Genomic DNA, 15,190 nt, shown 5'->3' with positions numbered 1-15,190 from the left:
TTGTTCTCCATAAATCATACACTTGTACTGAGTTAATTTGATTGAGCTATTTTGAAAACAAACTGAGAATCTGAGATAAATCCAAACTCCATTTGTAAGTAAAAGAGGAAATGGTGGCAGTGTAATGGTAAGTAAAATGTCTCTGAATCAAAACTTTACCACTTGCCTTTATTTTTCTCTCATTAGGTAGCCTTCATTCTGAACTTGCATTTTTCAAGATTGCTATGGCAACCTGATTAGGAGAAGCTGCAGAAAGAATCACCATGGGTTCCCCTGTAGCTGATGCTCGTCAATGATTTTTCTATATTGTTCACTGGGTAAAACATTCGTGCTCCTTTGGGGCAGTCGGGCAGCCTATCACACATCACAGTCTACTCACTAAACCAGCATGATGGAAATTCAAGAATTTTGTTCGTTCCTGCAGTACATCTGAATCCCATCAGGGTCTCATATTTGTAGTGCAATATTCTGAAAGCCAATGAACTAATGCACAACAGCTTTCTAACTTTATTGCTATAACTATGATATAAACTGTTTAAATAATATTTTACTTTTTATTCTGATTTACTTTCTTTGAGCACTTCAATTTCTGCTATAAAAAACTAATAAATACCTTGGAGCCTAAATTAGTCAAGTACCAACAAAATATTAGGTTAGTTTAGTCACATCTCTGATATGAAAGGTATGAAGAAAGAACTTAGCATTGGTATTTCGAAACAGCAGAAGATGTACTAAGTGCCTTCCTTTAGGAGTCCAAGACAAATACTTTTGTCTTCTAGCATGAAAGCTGTACAGCAAATATGTCTATAGATCAGGGAAAAATCACATCACCAGGGCAAACAAAACCTCTTGATAGCAATATCAATCAACTTATGGAACACTTACTGAGTGCTAAGCACTTAGGAGAGTACAATATAACAGATTTGGTTGACTTTTCCCTGCCCACAAATCTAAATGATCCAACTAAATATTTATAATTATATAAATATTTCACAAATTAACATTGTTCTCAGTATGCTCATTCTGGATTCCAAACATTTCATTAAAAATTACAAATATGCTGTATTTTGTGATTTTTCTTCATGGAATGTATTCTTTGTACAATGTTTGCTTTTCAATCTTTAATGAAAAGAAGTACCTGCATAATTCCCTGTGTGCTGGAATGATTTCCCTTGAAGTTTGCTGAGCTTCAGATTTTAGATGGACACATGGACTCAAAAAAGCATAAGAAATGTTCCCTCATCAAAGAAGTGGGGAGAGAAAACACTTTCTTAAATTCAGTTCCATCTTTGGAATTCCCCAGACCACGGGGTCTTACATGCAAGTTGAAACCCGTTTTCAAAATCACCTGTTGGATATTGGATAGGCACTTCTTGTGGTGTTGGGAATCAATCAGGAAGGCCTTTTGAAGTGTCTGGGATTTTAAGAGGGCTTGGAAGATGGGGAATGCTGTGGTCTGGTGCCTTTGAAGGGTACTGGAGTTCCAGGCAGTGAAGAACAGCATGAGCAAAATTAGAGGAGAAAAGTGGAGGAGTGTGAGGAAGGAGACATATGAGGGGAGAAAAAGGAAAGAGAATGAGAGAAAACAAGAGGAACAGACTAAGAGAGGGAAGAAAGGGAAGGCATACAAGTGTCAGAGAGTCATGGATAGAGAGAGGGGAATACAGAGGTTAATAGATACAGAGGGATGGGGAACAAAATTAATAGACACATCCACGTAGACACACCCACTTACTTGAAAACACATCTATAACTTCACCATCACTGCTTCTTCACCCTGTTCTTCAAACTGGTGAAACTGCAGCCTATTTGGGGTCCAGGTGCTCTTTGTCTGAGCTGCTGAGGGATCTGGACAAGACTGCAGCAGCTAAACACCATTTTTTATGGCTAGAATTGATGCATGGTGTGGTAGATAGAGCACCGGGTTGGGAATCAGAAGGACCTGGGTTCTAATCTCAGCTCTGACACTTGCCTACTGTGAAGTCACTTAACTTCCCTGGGCCTCAGCTACCTCATCTCTAAAATGGAGATTAAGACTGTGAGCCCCATGTGGGACATGGACTGTGCTTGTATCCACTCCAGCGCATGGTACAGTGCCTGGCCCATAGTAAGCCTTTAAATACCACAATTATTATTATTATGGCATTCCAATGGTTCTGAAAACTTCAATAAATGGCCCAGAAGTGGTCAGTTCACTCATCTCAGTAGTGGCGGCAGCTGTGATGATAGCAGTGGCAGGGGGAGACATGGATGAGAAAGCTGAGCAGCTTTTTTTCTGCTCTTTAACTTAACAACTGCACCACTTCCACCATGCCATTGCCCTAACTGTTTCTGTCCCTTCCCACCACACAGCCCAAAATGGTACATAGATCAAACCCAACGACTATTTTCCAGGTGGTGGGAAGTGATCCCAAAATTCAGGATTGACCTGCAAATAACAGAACTGTTGATCGTGAGAAATTTCGCATCAAATTTTATACAAACGCATCTTTCGCTTAGATTGCTAAAAAATGGTAATTGGTTAAAAAAACAATAGTTTTGATTTCAGTCACAGGCTTTAGGTATCCCATAAAAGTAGAAAGTAAGGGTTTGTTTTTGCTTTTCCAAAAGAATCCTCACATCAGTACCACAAAGTACTCTGCACACGGTAAGCGCTCAATAAATACGATTGAATGAATGAATGAACAAAGCATGTGGGTGCATGATCACCTCAGATTTGATGTGACCACTCATTTTTAGTGTTCTCTATGTAGATAATCAGACTCAGTAGCTCCAGTAATATTTCTCCTGCTCTCATGCCAGCATTATTCCCATTAGCCTTGGTGGTGCTGTCAGTGCATAATAACTATATTCATTCATTCAATCAATCATATTTATTGAGCACTTACTGTGTGCAGAGCACTGTTCTAAGTGCTTGGAAACTACAATTCAGCAACAAATAGAGACAATCCCTGCCCACAATGGGCAGTCTTGAAGGGGGGAGACAGACATCAAAACAAGTAAACAGGAATCAGTAGCATCATTATAAATAAATAGAATTATAGATATATACACATAATTAATAAAAATAAATAGAATTATAATTATAAATATGTACATATATGTACACAAGTGCTGTGGACGGGGAGGGGGGTAGAGTAAAGGGAGCAAGTTGGGGTGATGGGAGGAGGGGAGCTGAGGAAAAGGGGGGCTCAGTCTGGGAAGGCCTCCTCGAGGAGGTGAGCTTTCAGTAGCACTTTGAAGGGTGGAAGTATGCTAGTTTGGTGGATGTGAGGAGAGAGGGCATTCCAGGCCAGAGGTAGGATGTGGGCCAGGTGTCGATGGTGGGACAGGCAAGAACAAGGCACAGTGAGAAGGTTAGCACCAGAGAAGCGGAGTGTGCAGGCTTGAATGTGGAAGGAGAGAAGGGAGGTGAGGTAGGAGAGGGCAAGGTGATGGAGAGCTTTGAAGCCAATAGTGAGTTTTTGCTTGATATGGAGGTTGATAGGCAACCACTGGAGATTTTTGAGGAAGGGGGTGACATGCCCAGAACGTTTCTGTAGAAAGATAATCCAGGCAGCAGAGTGAAGTATAGACTGAAGTGAGGAGAGACAGGAGGTTGGGAGATCAGAAAGGATGCTGATGCAGTAATCCAGTCAGGATATGATGAATGATTGTACTAAATGTGGTAGTGGTTTGGATGGAGAGGAAAGGGCAGATCTTGGTGATGTTGTTATCTGTCCCTTGTTGTTCACAGGGACCATACCAATAAATTCATTGCTGTTGCATAAATTCCATATATTCAGATGAGCAGAAAAGTAAAAACATGACAGAAATATAATGGGTGGATGGAGTCTCCCATCCTGACTGAGACTTCAAGACCTAGAACCTGTGCAGACAAATTGATTATAGTGCTAGTGGTTTATACAGCACCAATTGTATGATTTCCTCCCACCCAGTCATATTCCTGTTTGAGATCCAATCAATCGATCAATCAATCAATTGGGTTTATTGATGCTTATTGTGCACAAGGCACTGTACTAAGTGTTTGGGAGAATACGACACAACAATATAACAGACATATTCCCTGCCTACAGTGAGGTAACAGCCTCGAGGAGGAGAAAGAGACAAATATTATTAGCAAGTTCTGTCGAGTCGTTTCCAATTCATAGCGACTTTAGTGGATATATTTTCTCAAAAACATCCTTTCTCCTGTCTTCTGCCATAATCCATAACCCTGCTAACCATTCTTGCATTATTGTTGTTATGGTTTCTATCCATCTAGTTGCTGGTCTGTCTCTTCCACATCTTCCTTGAACTTTTCCTAGCATTAGGGTCTTCTCCAGAGAATTAGTCCTCCTGATTATGTGTCCAAATATGCTAATCTAAGTCGAGTCATTTGTACTTCCAAAGACGACTTTGGCTAATTTGCTCCAAAACCCGTTTGGTTTTTTTGGCAGCCCATGGTACTCGCAAAAGCCCTCTCCAACACCACATTTCAAAATAATCAATGCTTTTTCTATCCTGTTTTTTCACTGTCCAGATTTCGGATCCATGCGTTGTCATTGGAAACACCACAGAATTGACAATTTTTATTTTTGTGGCAATTGTTACATCAGCACATTTCATAACTTTTTCCAGATTCTTCATAGCAAATCTTCCTACCGTTAATCTTCAGTGTATTTCTTGACTTATTATTATTATTAAATTATTATTTATTATTGATTATTGATCCATATTTTTACCAAGAAAACTCTGTAGGTACACAAACAGGAACACTAAATACTATAACAGCATATGTAAAGAAGTGGAAGTCAATAACAACTGTGAGAGGAAAAGATCACTCCTTCAGAAAATTAAGGAAATGAAGGGAACATTTCATCCTTGGATTGGCTTTGTCAAAAGCAAAGATGGACTGACAATAAATGAGCTAGTGGACTCAAACAGAGATGGGAGGAATACACACAGAAACTACACCAGAAAGATAGCAATATACAAGAAGTATTTGAAGATATAAATATACATAAATAAATTATGGATATGTATATAAGTGCTGTGAGGCTGGGCAAGTGGAATAAAGGGAGCAACTCAGGGCAATGCAGAAGGGAGTGGAAGAAAAGGAAAAGAGGGCTTAGTCAGGCCTCTTGGAGGAGATGTGCCTTCAATAAGGCTTTGAAGGTGGGGAGAGTAACTGTCTGTGGGATATGGAAAGGGAGGGTGTTGCAGGCCAGAGGCAGGACATGGGCAAGAGGGTGGAGAGACAGATGAAATCAAGGTACAGTTGGCTGGCATTAGAGGAACAAAGTGCGGACTGGGTTGTAGTAGGAGAGTAGCAAAACAAAGTAGGAGGGGACAAGGTGACCATGGTAAGGAGTTTTCTGTTTGATATGGAGATGGATGGGCAACACTGGAGGTTCTTGAGAAGTGGGGAAACAAACTGAAGGCTTTTGTAGAAAAATTATCTGGGCAGCAGAGTGATGTATGGACTAGAGTGGGGAGTCAGGGAATTGTGTAACTAGCTAGCATGTACAGAGTGTTTCAGGTGAGTAGGCAGGCAGGGATGCAGTATATTGCAGAATGCGGGAGTGGTTTCCATCCACATTAGCCAGCTACAAGCAGAACTGGGGCTGGAACCCAATTATCCCCATTCCCAGAGTAGTGCTCATTCCACTGGACCAACACAGATACAGCAATAAAGCCAAAAAAACCCCACACATATATACATGTGTTTATATATACGTATAGATATCGTAGCTCCTTATCCAGACAGAGAAGGTTCATAGCCTAAATTTCAAGTAAAGGACTACTTGGGTGACTCATCTGGCTGTGATTGGATTAGGTGGCTAAGCAGAAAGAGCATGGGCTTGGGAATCAGAAGACTTGGGTTCTAATCCTGGCTCTGCTACTTGTCTGCTGTGTGACCTTGGGCAAGCCACTTAACTTCTATGTGTCTCAGTTACCTCATCTGTAAAATGGGGATTAAGACTGTGAACCCCACGTGGGACAACCTGATTACTTTGTATGTACCCCACTGCTTAGAACAGTGCTTGGCACATAGTAAGCGCTTAACAAATACCATTATTATTATTATTATTATTATTATTATTATTATTATTATTATTAAGTGCTCTTTTTGGGGGGAGGGAGGGAGACTTACAAAGTCTTATACAACACTAACTCATCTTCGGTAGGAAAAGAGCATGCCTGAAGAAGTGATTTCCCTTAAGAGTAAAAACTTCTTTCACCAGCCCCAATTATTTGAAATTTTAAATCTGAGGGAGGAAATTACCCTTTCAGATTCAACTCCATTGTTCCATTCTAGCTCAAGCTGAGGCTTACATGCATGGTTTTTACATGAAGTATTGTCCATTGAGAAAAGTTAGTGAAAGACTGATATGAAAATTTAGTGTGGCACAGTTTTCTCAGTGAACAGTTGGATCAACAGGGATCCTTGAACAGATTTCCAAAGCTCATATTTTCTAGGCTTGGTTAGGTTTTTCAAAAAATACCTTTTCTGTCATAAAGGGCCTGCCAATACATAGGATCTGCCAGCAACATGCCAGAAGAAAAATAAGGAGAGAAAAATTAGACGACATCAAGCATTCTATACCCACTACGCCTGTCATTTTGCCTTTAAGTTTTCATGTGGAAATTATTTTTCTAATGAGTTTCAAAATTAATCATGGCATATTATTCTACCAAAAGAAACCTTTTGAGTATAAAAAATAACACAGTGTACTTGGCATGCTGACATTTTGAAAGAGCAAATACAGCCTATATGTAAAATAAAGATTTTTCACTTGGATTTATTGCTTAAACCCAATAAAGAGAAAATGGTGTGCAGGAGGCTGGATGGGCATACGTTGTTCTCTGGAGTTATGAATGCCTCTGTTTAAACTAATTCTGAGTTTCTTTTGTATTCCGTATATAAGAATGTGGTACACAAAAGGAGCATGAAATTGCTTCGAAAGGCTCAACACCCTTAAGAAACAAGGTGAACAGAGTGACTGGGAGATTTATTGAATAGGACAGTTACTGAATGTATACACTTGGAAGAGCATTATGCTTTTCTATTATGTGCCATTTGTATAAACTGTGGATTTGGTTAATAGGTAACACTGCTATTAATTGAACTCACAATTTCTAGATCTGTTTGAGAACATGTCTCCTTGACATATCTATTTCTGTTAGGAAAATGGACATGAATCAACATTCCTTCTCAAGTAATTTGTACTCCAATATTCAGCTCAGATTTTCCTTACTTACATTCCCCAAGTTACTTAAAACTTCATCAGTCATTCACAAATTCAAAAGATTCTTCATCAGAATATCCAACTGCCTAATTTCATTTTAGTAAGAACAATAATTGAAACTTGCTCTCAGAATCATTTTCTGCAGCAAACAGAAAAAATTTCCAAAGCACAGGAGGCCAATCAACAAGTAATAAAAGCCTTGTCCAGAATATTCCTTTTATAGGAGATTTCGATCTGCTTGTTTTAAAGGAATTAGCACCAAGGTTCCTTTCCCCATTATTCCAATATTACCTGTGAACATGATCAGATTTGCAGTTTCTGACATTTGTAGGCCTTTTGCGAGGACATTCTACTCTAGTTCCATAAAGCTGGATGAAACAGTGCTACCTTGCCACCACAAGCAGCCTAGAGATAAAAGTTGAAACTTGACAAGCCACCTAGGTCAATCTCCTGTCTATGAACACAACCATACCCAATCAATCAGCAGTATTTCTTGCACATCTGCTGAGTACAGGGCAGTGTACTAGGTGCTTAAAAGACTTGTTTTGTCTTATGCTGTTGTCTCTGACCCATAGAGACTCCATGGACACATCTCTCCCAGAATGCCCCACTTTCCATCTGCAATTGTTCCGGTAGTGTATCCATAGAGTTTTCTTGGTAAAAATAAGGAAGTCGTTTATCGTTGCCTTCTTCCGTGCAGTAAACTTGAGTCTCCACCCTCAACTCTCTCCCATGCCACTGCTGCCCAGCACAGGTGAGTTTTGATTTGTAGCAGATTGCCTTCCATTTGCCAGCCATTGCCCAAGCTAGGACTGGAATGGGTATGCCTCTGCTTAACTCTCCCTCCCAAAGCCAAGACTGGTAGAGTACTGGGAACTCTCCAGGTGCAATCCTGAAAGGGGCTTAAAAGACTACAATAGATTTAATAGACAAGATTGCTGCACTCAACAATCTTATAATCTTTCTGGGAAGACATATGTCAGAGTACATTACAGATAGGAGGAAATGATAAAGTATAAAAGACATAGACATAAATACCATGAGGACATTGTTAGTACTTAAATGTTTAGAAGGTGTGAAAGTGCTGTCATGTGAGTTAGGGGATATAAAGTAGGGAGATTAGAAATTAATCAGGAAAGGTCTTCTGGAAAAGATGTGATTTCAGAATGACTTTAAAGAGTGGGAGAGCTATGGCCTGTGGCTATGAAAGGGAAGGGAGCTACAGGATGGAAGGAGGCCACGAGTAAGTGGTCAAAAGGAGTAGAAATGAGAAAGAGCAACAGTGAGTGAGTTGGCTTGAGAGGAACAAAGAGCAAGCAAGTGAATAGAAGGAAAAGAGTGGATAAGTAGGACAGAGAGAACTGATTGAACACCTTAAAACCAGTTGTCAGGAATTTCTGCAAGATGTGGAGAGGAAAGGACAAACACTAGAGGCTTTTGGAGGAAGGGAGAGATGTATGTATGTAGAAAAATGACTGGGGCAGCAGAGTGAAGTATAGACTGGAGAGGGGACAGACTGGGGACAGGGAGAACAGAAAGTGGGCTGATACAAAAGTCAAGCTGGAATGTGAAAAGTGCCTGGTCTGGCATAATAGCCATTTAAATGGAAAGGAAAGGGAGGAGCCTGGAAATGTGGAGGAAGAACTGAAAGGATTTGGTGATAGAAATAATATGGAGGTTAAAAGAGGGAGGAATCCAGAATAATGGCAAATTGGCTTGAGAGGTGGAGAGATAGAGCGTTGTTGATTGTGATTGGAAAGTTAGATGGCAGAGATGATTTAGAAGCAACCTGGCGTAGTGGAAAGAGCATGGGCCTGGTAAACAGAGGACCTGGGTTCTCATTCTGTCTCTGCCAATTGCTTGCTGTGTGACCTTGGGCAAGGCATTTAATTTCTCTGTGCTTCAATTTCTTCAGCTGCAAAATGGGGATTAAGTAGCCATTGAATCAATCAATCGATTATATTTATTGAGCACTTACTGTGTGCAGGGCACTGTACTAAGCACTTGGGAGAGTACAATATAACAATATAACCAACACATTCCCAGCCCACAGTGAGCTTACAGTCTACAGCAGGAGTCAGACTTTAATATAAATAAATAAATCATGGATATGTACATAAGTGCTGTGGGGCTGGGAGAGCAGATGAATAAAAGGGGCAAGTCAGGGTGATGCAGAAGGGAGTGAAAGAAATGGAAAAGAGGGCTTAGTCAGGGAAGGCCTCTTGGAGGAGAAGTCCCTTCAATAAGGCACTTATTGAAGTAGGGGAAAGTAATTGTCAGATATGAAGAGGGAGGGCAAGATAGACAATATCGAGGTAGAGTGAGTAGGTTAGAATTAGAGGAGCAAAATGTGTGGGCTGAGTTGTAGTAGGAAAGTAGCAAGGTGAGGTAAGAGGGGCAAGGCGATTGAGTGCTCTAAAGCTGCTAGTAAGGAGTTTCTGTTTGATGTGGAGGTGAATGGGGAAACATTTCCTGAACATTTCTGTAGAAAAATGATCCGGGCAGTAGGGTGAAGTATGAACTGGAGTGGGGAGAAACAGGAGGCTGGGAGGTCAGCAAAGAGGCTGATAAAGTAATCAAGGAGGAATAAGGTAAGTACTTGGATTAATAATAATTATGGTATTTGTTAAGCACTTACTATGCGCCAGGCACTGTAAACATGGAAGCAGTTTTGATGGAGAGGAAAGGATGGATTTTAGAAATGTTGTAGAGATTACACCTACAGGATGTAGTGATAGATTGAATACATGGATTGAATGAGAGAGAGGAGCCAAGGATAATGCCAGGTTTATGGGTTTGTGAGACAGAAAGGATGGTGATGCTGTCTTCAGTGATGGGAAAGCCAGTGGAAAGACAGGGTTTGGGTGGGAAGATAAAGAGTTCTGTTTTTGACATGTTAAGTTTGAGGTGCCAGCAAGACATCCAAGTAGAAATGTCCTGAAGGTAGGAGGAAATGTGAGACTGCAGAGAGGGAGAGAGATGGGGCTAGAGATGTAGATTTCTCTCTCTTAGTTAGACTCTAAGCCCCATGTCGGATTGGGATTGAGTCCAACCTGACTCAACTTGTATCTACCCCAGTGCTTAGAACAATGTTTGACAGATGAAAATATCTTAATATAATAATGGTAACAATAATAATGATAATTACTGTATTTGTTAAGTGCTTACTATGTGCCAAGTACTGCTCAAAGCACTGGGGTCGGTACAAGGTAGTCAGGTTGTCCCACGTGGGGCTCACAGTCAAAATCCCCATTTTCCAGATGAGGTAACTGAGGCCCAGAGAAGTGAAGTGACTTGCCTAAGGTCACAAAGCAGATGAGTGGCAGAGCCGGGATTAGAACCCATGACCTCTTGACTCTCAGACCCGTGCTCTATCCACTAAGCCATTATAATAGTAATGAATTCAATTTTGGATATACTAAGGTTGAGCCACAATCGGAACATCCAGGTAGAGATATTCTGAAGGCAAGAGGAAATATGAGATTGCAGAAAAGGAGAGGGGTCAGAGCTACTGAGCTAGATTTGGGCGTCATCCTCAGAGAGCTGGTGTTTGAAACCGTGGGAGTGGATGAGCTCCCTAAGGAAGTGAGTGTAAAGTCAGAAGGGAAGGGGACTCAGAACAGAGTCTTGAGAGTCATCCACAGTTAGCGGGTGAGAGGCAGAGGAACGGCTGGTGAAGGAGATTGAAAAGGATTCATTCATTCATTCAATCATTCATTCATTCAATCATATTTATTGAGCGCTTACTGCATGCAGAGCGTTGTACTAAGCACTTGGGAAGTACAAGTTGGCGACATATAAGGATCAGCTAGAGAGGTAGGGGGAGAACCAGGCAAGAGCTGGGTCAGAAAGTTAGTACTGCAAATAACATCCTTCGCTACCAAGAAAAAAAGCTTTCCAGAGGAAAAAGTAGGTTATTTAAGAAACATTTGGACCTGGAACTTTTTTTTTCCTTATTCTGAGCCTGAGAAACCATTCTGATTACCTTTCTTATTTTCAAAGACCTCCAGGAGATGAGATTGCATATCCTCCTTCAGGAACATCCCATTAGGTAAAAACTCTCATTCTGTCAGTTTGTTATTTTCCATATAACAACTAGCAAAAGAGTGTGTTTTGGTAGGGTTAAACGGAGACAGAATGATTTAGAGAGGAGAGAATGAGAGGGAGAGCTATAGATAGGCCAATCAAGGCACCATTCATTCATAAGGACACAATGTCATGGACAAAATACCCTGTGTGCATCCGCTCAACTCCTTGAAGCTTTCCAAATTACAATTACAAATAGACCCAAATCACCAGTTCTTAAGTTTACTCACTGGCAGCATAGGACCCTTCTGGAGGAGCTATCAACGGAATAGTAGGGAACATTGAGTGCACTGTTGCGTATTCTGTTGTGATGCCCTAGGAGAAATGAAATCAATATTAGTATCAAATCCTCCAAACAATTGTTGGTTCAAATGTGAACTATTTTGGGAGAAATGAGTGGCAGAGGGATACCACATGTCTAAAGCAGACACACTCACTGTGTGAACTTAGAAACATTATCTATACTCTCCGTGCTTCATTTTCCTGATTTGTAAAAGAGACAAATTACTGTCCCTTACTACTTCATAGGGATGATATAACAGTACCCAGTTGTGTGTGTTTCCCTTAGATGAAGCCCCACAAAAACCACAAAAATCTGTGAATTAAAAGGAGATGCAGGTGAGGTTTGGGGGAGGAAGAAAGATAAAATGCAAATTAAATTAATTTTATTATTATTAGTCTTTTGGAAGATTTAGTAATATAACCCAAAGGTAGCAATGTAAGTCTTTCACTGGGTCCCTTTATCAATTTCAGTAAGATGAATTTCCGCAGAGTCATCTCCAAGCCCCAGCTGGACGAGGATGAGCACATTGAACAGCTATCCTCAACTACACAAAACCCTGAATCGCTGAGTTTCTATACTTGACTTTATTTTTATCTTCAGAAATGGGGAATAAATATAAAATAAAAACTCTCTTCAACTTCATACCTGTCACAGACAGCAAAAAATGATTCTAGAAATTGGGGGTTTTTTCCTAGTAAAAATGGTTCTAGAAGTTGCTCTGAAGCAGAGTGGCCTAATGAATAGAGCATGGGCCTGAGAGTCGGAAGGGCCTGGGTTCTAATCCTGGCATGTCACTTGACTTCTTTGTGTCTCAGTTACCTCATCTGTAAAATGGGGATTAAGACTGTGAGCCCCATGTGGGTCATGGACTGTGTCCAACCTGGTTAGCTGGTTTCTACCCTAGCACTTAGTACAGTGCCTGGCACATAGAAGCACTCAACAAATACCATTAAAAAAAGGCAAATCTGAAGCAGAGTCTTAGGCCATGTGCAAAATCTCAAGGGAAGGGAAGAAGATGATGATGATGATGGAGGTGATGATGATGGTGAAGTTTCCCCTCCTAGAGATTCCTCCTCTAGGCCATCTGCCCACTCTTTTGTCAGGCTATTGTGAATGTACAAACACCTAACTTATCAATACGGTGACCTTAAAGAAAAAGTCCTAAGCTCAGGTCATGCAATACTTCAGAAGAAAGCCCATACTGAGGATCATATGTACTAGCGTAGCACTGTCTAGCGGGAAGGATGAATGAAAGATAGTTAAATTTAAAGGGCCAACTCAAAGTAAGTACCAAGGAAAATAGTGGTATTTTCATGTTATATCAAGGAATCACCGGGGGATTTCTTTGAAGGTCAGTAAGACAAATGTTTGTTGCTGGATATTAAAAGGATGGGATCATTTTATGGCATGCAAGTAACAGAAGCTATGATAATGATGAAAGTAATCAAAGCTCATGCATGAGAAGGCATAAGTTAATCATCTGCAAGGTCAAGAAAGTCTTCCCTCAGTGTTGGGCATTAGCTGAGAACACTGCCATACTAGCACAGACCGTTGGTCCAGACAGTCCAGCATGTTGGCAACGGGGAACACTTAACATCTTTTAAAATTGCAAAAGTACCTAGATTGTTATCCCATACTTTGCATAAAAATGATGGCATTCATAACAGGTCAGAAAGCAAAACTAATACTGCATTTCATAAATGCCAAGCACATTGCTGACAATCAATATTAAATATGTGAGTATCATCCTCTGTTGTACAGATGAAGTACTGAGGCTCTCAAGGTTAAGTGTCTTACCTAAGGTCAAACAAGATTCAGTGATAAATCCAGGTACAAATCTGGAAACTTTTAATTCCCTGAACTCCATTCAAAAACATATATGCCCCCCTCAGACATACTTCTACCAGCAATTAATTTATATCCCAGAGCAAGAGATCTGATTGCCTTTATATTAGCTTATATAGTTGCAGATGCTATTAACAGATATAAAGTCATTCCAAACTTTCAAAATCCTTTCTAGAAGGCTTTACTTCTTGCAATTCTTTGGCTGAATTACACAAATTAGCTAAAATCTGGATGAAATAGGAATCACAAAGTTGACTAAATGAATTTTGTGAGAGGAATTCCAACTTCTCCCATATAAGAAAGGAATGAGACTTCCAATCAGTGGTCATTAGATCAACTATGGTAGATTGCAATTGTTATCACTTCTTCAAGGCAAATAAAAAATTTGTATTGAATGGCTCCTAACAAACCATCATTACCATCATCACCTTTAATGGTATTTATTGAACACTTATTATGTGTAGAGCACTGTACGGTGTGCTTGGTAGAGTACAGCAGAGTTGGTAGACATGTTTCCTGCCCACAGTGACCTTCTAGTCCAGAGGAGACAGACGCTAATATAAATAAATAATTTATAATCTATAATGTATAGATATGCACATAATGCTGTGGGGCTGAGGTGAGGAGAATATAAAATGCCCAAAGGTTACACATCCAAGTGCATAGATGATGCAGAAGGGAGAGGGAGCCAGGGAAAAGAGGACTTAATCAGGAAAGGCCTTTTGGTGGAGATGTGACCTTAATAACGCTTTGAAGGTGGGGAGAGTGGTTGTTTGGCTATATATTAGGGGGAAGGGGAAGAAATTCTAGGCTAGAGAGAGGATGTGGGGAAAGAGTCATGCTTTACTGGGAAGAAGACCCTCACATAATGTAAAATTCTTGAAGACAGATTGCTAGGAAGTCACTTAATAAATATGTGGGAGTGGACCTATATTTTGAAGTGAGAAACCAATTGGTGTTCCTAACACAGAGTTAAGTAGATGATTAAGAGTTATCTCTATTAAGATACCATGCAAGTTTATCAACATGGCCACTTCTTTCCACAAAACAAAGCCACTGATGATTATCTTATACCAAAATTTATTTTACAGCCAACAAATAGATGCTGTTTATTGTGAGATTCCTTTTTCCAAAGTCAAGTATAACACTGTCCTACCTCCTAGTGTGACAAGCACCCAGGGGAGGGGTGGGGGGGACTGCCCAGAATTTATGATAAAGGGAATACAAAATAGTCTTTCCATTTTCCAATTAATTATGTTAGGTCAAAAGAAATGAATCATTAACCTCTTACTATTGAACTTCTTAGGAATTTTAGCTTTACAGGAACTCTGTAGGAGAGGTGCTTACTTTAGATTTCAAATTTCATCTTCATAATGAACTTTGTACAGAAAAATCATCACTCTTGTATTAGGAAATCTCCTGAATTAAAATAACTAGATCTTCTTACAAATGACCTCTTACCAAAATTAGGAACTGTTCACGTAGTACTTCATGGATTTCATCTATATTGCTGCTATACAGAATATCCAGTACAAGACTTATCCTCACCTGATACACTCCAAACTTTCACTAATAATAAAGCCAACATATTAGACAGCTAAATGTCAGCCTTCTAGAGAATAGATATATGTGCAGGAAACCGCAACAATATTAAAATAACTCTTTTAGAACCAGAAATGCTATGAACCTTTACCAATGTGATCAATGTAGTGAGTGTCACAATGGGATATTCTCTCCCAGGAAG

The 15,190-nt window shown here is 40.1% G+C and overlaps 1 non-coding gene across 1 annotated transcript; it reads right to left on the bottom strand.

The window, feature by feature from the left end:
• Window positions 1–7,996: 7,996 nt before the first annotated feature.
• LOC119920413 lies at window positions 7,997–8,134 on the bottom strand. Its single transcript, XR_005448160.1, has one exon. It is a non-coding gene; the product is annotated as a small nucleolar RNA SNORA7 (small nucleolar RNA).
• Between the last annotated feature and the right edge of the window lie 7,056 nt (window positions 8,135–15,190).

Source organism: Tachyglossus aculeatus, chromosome X1 (assembly GCF_015852505.1).
Source record: "Tachyglossus aculeatus isolate mTacAcu1 chromosome X1, mTacAcu1.pri, whole genome shotgun sequence".
Classification (NCBI taxonomy): Eukaryota; Metazoa; Chordata; class Mammalia; order Monotremata; family Tachyglossidae; genus Tachyglossus; species Tachyglossus aculeatus.
The sequence above is the reverse complement of the archived record's forward strand: the minus strand, read 5'-3'. Positions and strand labels throughout refer to the sequence as shown.